This window comes from Triticum dicoccoides, chromosome 2A (assembly GCF_002162155.2).
Source record: "Triticum dicoccoides isolate Atlit2015 ecotype Zavitan chromosome 2A, WEW_v2.0, whole genome shotgun sequence".
Classification (NCBI taxonomy): Eukaryota; Viridiplantae; Streptophyta; class Magnoliopsida; order Poales; family Poaceae; genus Triticum; species Triticum dicoccoides.
The window spans coordinates 132,813,927-132,819,550 of record NC_041382.1 but is presented as its reverse complement, the minus strand read 5'-3'; positions in this window follow the sequence as shown (position 1 = coordinate 132,819,550).

Below are 5,624 nucleotides of genomic sequence, written 5' to 3'. Positions count from 1 at the left end.
GTGGCGGCCTCTCATAGGCCAGAGCGACGTGTCCGGCAGACATGTCCGGCGCGGATGGACATGTCCGGAGCAGATGGACATGTCCGGCGGTGCGAGGAGGAAGACTGCTAGGGTTCATCCGCGAATTTTCGGGGGAGACAAATATATATATATATATATATATATATATATATATATATATATATGTATAGAGAGAGAGAGAGAGAGAGAGAGAGAGAGAGGGAGCTAGGAGAGTCCAAATGAGGTGCGGTTTTCGGCCACGCGATCGTGATCGAATGACCGAGAGGATGGAGGGGGTTTGGATGGGTTTTGGGCCACTTTGGAGAGGTTTTGGGCTGCAACACAGATGAGGCCTTTACAGTTCCTCGATTAACCGTTGGAGTATCAAACGGACTCCAAATGGCACGAAACTTGACAGGCGGTCTACTAGTGGTAGGCCAAAGCCGCTTTGCAAATCTCGGTCCAATCCGAGAACGTTTAACACCCGCACACGAAAAGAGACAATAGGGGACGCAGGAGGACATAGGAGTGCCGGAATGCAAAACGGACAACGGGGAAAAAGCTCGAATGCATGAGACGAACATGTGTGTAAATGCGATGCACATGATGACATGATATGAAATGCATGACACGCAAACAAATGACAAGGCAACAACAACGAATAACTGGAAGACACCTGGCGCAATGGTCTCGGGGCGTTACAGAACCATAGCTTGTTCTGAATGTTGTCTTGGGGATATCTTGTTCACGAATGCGAATCTGATGATAGCCCATACGAAGGTCAAGCTTGGAGAATACTTGAGCACCTTTGAGTTGTTCGAAGAGCTCATTGATATTGGGAAGTGGGTACTTGTTCTTTATGGTCTTCTTGTTCAATAGGCGGTAGTCGACACAAAGTCGGTCCGTGCCATCCTTCTTTTTGACAAAAAAGAACACCATAACCCCAAGGAGAAGAACTTGGTCGGATCATACCCATACGCTCTTGTATATCGAGTTGTTTCTTCAGCTCCTTCAACTCTTCTGGTCCAAGCTTGTAAGGACATTTGCAAACATGTTCCGTGCCAGGCTCAAGATCAATGAAGAATTCAATTGGCCGGTGAGGAGGCATTCCTGCAAGCTCTTCTGGAAAGACGTCTTGATATTCACAAACGACTGGAATCTGAGAGATGGCATTCAACTCGCCCTTCTCATTGAGAGAAAATAGTCGAATGTTATCGTCACGAGCGGCAAAGATGATCACATTCTCAGACGAGTGTGTCAATTGAATCTGCCTGGCAGCACAATCAAGCTGAGCCTTGTGCTTAGAAAGCCAGTCCATGCTGAGAATTAAATCAATATCCAAGTTACCGATAACTATTGGAGAGGACAGAAATTTATAATCTCCCATCTTGATAGAAACATCCAGAGCCATCATTTTGGTGTTCATGAACAAACCCGGAGAGGAAACCGCTATCGGCTTAGGCAAATCGACAGTATGCAAATCGTGCATGGATGCAAAAGGCTTCGATATGAATGACAAAGATGCACCAGTATCAAAAAGAACTCTTGCAGGAATATCATTAACAGGAAGGTTACCCATGATCACTTCTGAAGAGTCCTTTGTGTGAGCTGCGTTCATCATGTTGACCTTTGCAGACTTGGCATTATGCTTGACCACTGCATTGCTGGCAGATCTCACAGGAGGAGGAGGCGGAAGGCGCCTCTGGTTGAAGCATTTGTTTGCATAGTGACCCTTCTACTAACACTTGTTGCACGTAACCTCTGAGAGCGGACAGTGATACGGAGCACTTGACCTTGGAGCATGAGACGAAGCTTTATTCTGAAAGCCTGGGTTGGGTGGGTGGGAAGATCCATTGCCACCTTTGCTCTTCTGCTGATAAGGCTGATGGAACGGAGGAGGCAACCAGTACTTTTGCTGCTTAGCTGCCACTTGAGTTGAAGAAGAAGAAGAAGGAGTTGCATCCCTCACTCTCTTCTTAGAAGCATCGCACTTGAGCTGAGCAGCCTCTTGCTTTAGCATCATGTCGTAGAATTCATCATACTTTTTCGGCTCAAAAAGCACAAGAGCTAGTTGCAGATCTTCTCTGAGGCCACCTCTGAATTGATAAATCATGCTCTTCTCGTCAGGGACGTCTTGCTTGGCGAAGCGAGCGAGCCTCTTGTAACGCCCTCGATGCGGCTATGTCTCCCACATGTCGAAGCACGACTTAGAGGCATAACCGCATTGAAAGCAATGTCGCAAGTGAGGTAATCTTCACACAACCCATGTAATACATAAGGGAAAAGATACATAGTTGGCTTACAATCGCCACTTCACGCAATTACATGAATAAGGCATTACATCAACCAGATACAATCAAGGTCCGACTACGAAACCAAAATAAAAGAAGACTACCCCAAATGCTACACAGATCCTCGATCGTCCCGACTGGGCTCCACTACTAATCAACTGGAACGAAACGGCACAAAGGACAAGATCTTCATCGAGATCCTCCTTGAGCTTGGTTGCGTCACCTGCTTGGTAACATCGGCACCTGCAAACTGGTTTTGGAAGTATCTGTGAGTCACGGGGACTCAACAATCTCACACCCTCGCGATCAAGACTATTTAAGCCTATAGGACGGGTAAAAGGTATGATGTGGAGCTGCAGCAAGCGACTAGCATATATGGTGGCTAACATACGCAAATGAGAGCGAGAAGAGAAGGCAAAAGCACGGTCGAACAACTATGATCAATAAGTGATCCTAGAACAACCTACGTCAAGCATTACTCCAACACCGTGTTCACTTCCTGGACCCCGCCGAGAAGAGACCATCACGGTTACACACGCGGTTGATGTATTTTAATTAAGGTCAACTTTAGGTTTTGTGCAACCGGACATTAACAAATTCCCATCAGCCCATAACCACGGGCACGGCTTTTGAAAGTTCAATCCCTGCAGGGGTGTCCCAACTTAGCCCATCACAAGCTCTCACGGTCAACGAAGGATATTCCTTCTAGCGGGAAGACCCGATCAGACTCGGAATCCCGGTTACAAGACATTATGACAGGTAAAACAAGACCAGCAAAGCCGCCTGATGCGCCGACAAATCCCGATAGGAGCTGCACATATCTCGTTCTCAGGGCACACCGGATAGGTCAAGCTACGAGTAAAACCAATCCTCGAGTTTCCCCGAGGTGGCCCCGCAGGCTGCCCGTTTCGGACCAACACTCAGAGGAGCACTGGCCCGAGGGGGTTAAAAATAAAGATGACCCTCGGGCTCGCGAAAACCCAAGGGAAGGTTATAGGTTGTTAGTGCAAATGGTAAAACCAAGGTTGGGCCTTGCTGGAGGAGTTTTATTCAAGGCGAACTGTCAAGGGGTTCCCATTATAACCCAACCGCATAAGGAACGGAAAATCCGGGAACATGACACCAATATGACGGAAACTAGGGCGGCAAGAGTGGAACAAAACACCAGGCATAAGCCGAGCCTTTCACCCTTTACCAAGTATATAGATGCATTAATTAAATAAGAGGTATTGTGATATCCCAACAAGTAAACATGTTCCAACAAGGAACAACATCTCCATGTTCCAACAAGGAACAAACTTCAATCTTCACCTGCAACTAACAACGCTATAAGAGGGGCTGAGCAAAGCGGTAACATAGCCAAACAACGGTTTGCTAGGACAAGGTGGGTTAGAGGCTTGGTTCAACAATATGGGAGGCATGATAAGCAAGTGGTAGGTATCGCAGCATAGGCATAGCAAAAGAGCGAGAAACTAGCAAGCGAAGATAGAAGTGATTTCGAGGGTATGGTCATCTTGCCTGAAATCCCGCAAGGAAGAAGAACGAGTCCATGAAGAAGACAAACGGACGTAGTCGAATGGGTCCTCACAAACGCGACGTATCGAAACCAACCCGAAGAAGCAATACCGGAAAGAAGCACACAACAAAGTGAACAAACATCACATAAGCATGGCACGATGCGCAAACAAGTATGATGCATGTCCGGCTTAATGAAGCATGGCATGGCAAAATGCACAAACAACCCTACAAATTAAGTGGAACTCAACATGCAACTCCGTTGCATATTGACAAAACACCACGACAAGTTATTTAGTTCGATCTCATTTATGTACCCAACAATATTAAATGTTGATTAACATGGCAAGGGGTTAAGGCAAAAGAAAACTACCTATCTAGGCAAGTTTAAATGAGGCCGGAACAACAAACAACAAGTCCGGAAAAACCTCATATGCATATATTAGGTTTGGTACTGTTCTGCCCTAAACACAATTTTAGAGTTATTAAACATGCCAAACAAGTACACCATGATAATCTATGCATTTTTCTACCCCATTTACATATAAAGTTTATTAAAATCTGAGTTACGGTTATTTAGTTGTGAAATAAATCATTTTAGCATGATATAGAGCAAAACAAGTTCAAACAGCAATTTAACCAACTCAAACATGCATGGCAGTTGGATATTGTGAAACTAGACAAGATTCTAAACAACTTTCATATATAAATCATTTTAATATGATGCACGATTATTAAGTTATTACATGCATGATCTACAAGGGGTTTTCTGTAAAACAGGAAAACCTGGGAAAAAGCTAAAATTGCAACAGAGGAAAAAAAACACTATCGATCTGAAACGGAACACGGCCCAACAGTGCACAGGACAATCAGTGGCTGGGCTGAGGCTCACTATAGGCCTTGGGCCGGATCTGGCGCAACTGGGCCTTGGTCAACCAGGCGAAGAAGAGGCGGCCCAGGCGCATGGAGTGGTCGCAGTCAACGCCTGAGGCGCGCGTTCCTCCTCCTGCTCGAAGTAGGGAATGCAGGGGCGAAGCAGGGGCTTGCGGGTGGTGCGGCGCGACGCCTTGGAGACGGGGACGAGGCCGAGGACATGGGGCGCATCGGATCCGGCCGGCGGGAGCCCATCTCCGATGATGGTGGCACCGGCTGGAGCTCCTGTTTGAGGCAAGGACAGATAGAGCAATATAGTCAGAGAAGCAGAACGGAAAAGGAGAAGAAGAGAGAAGGCGAGGGCGATGGGCGCGCGAGGAGGAGGCATCGGGCGCGCTGGCGACGCAGAGACGGGTGGATCCGGGCGGCGAGGAACTCGTTGGCGCTGCTCGATCAAGCAAAGCAGGTAGTAGCAGGTTCGAGCGGGCGAAGCAGAGACGAAGGCGGACTTGGCGCGGCGGCGGCGAGCGTGCGAGGCCTGGCGAGGGGCGGAGCTTGATGGATCCGGTCTCGGGACACCAGTTCCTGGCGGCCGCATGGCAAACTGGAGCTCGAGGGCCGTTGGCGACGGGAACCTGCGGAAGTTCTCTGTCTCAACGAGTCAGAGAGAGAGCGTGAAACATGGGAGGGAGAGATGGGTAAGAAAGGGAAAGGAAGGAGAGGCGCGAGCGTGGCTGGCCTGGATCTAGCAGCGGACGGGGAGGTGCCTGTTGGCGCTGCTGCTCATCGCCGGCGGGGACGGCTGGCTCGATCCTCTCGGGGTCGAGGTGAGTGCCTCTATCGGAGGATGCGGAAGGCGAGGCTGGGGCGATGGGAGCCTCCTGGGCCTTCGGATCGGAGATCTGGCGGTCCAAAACAAGTGGAAGATGGCTGCGGTGGTTGGTG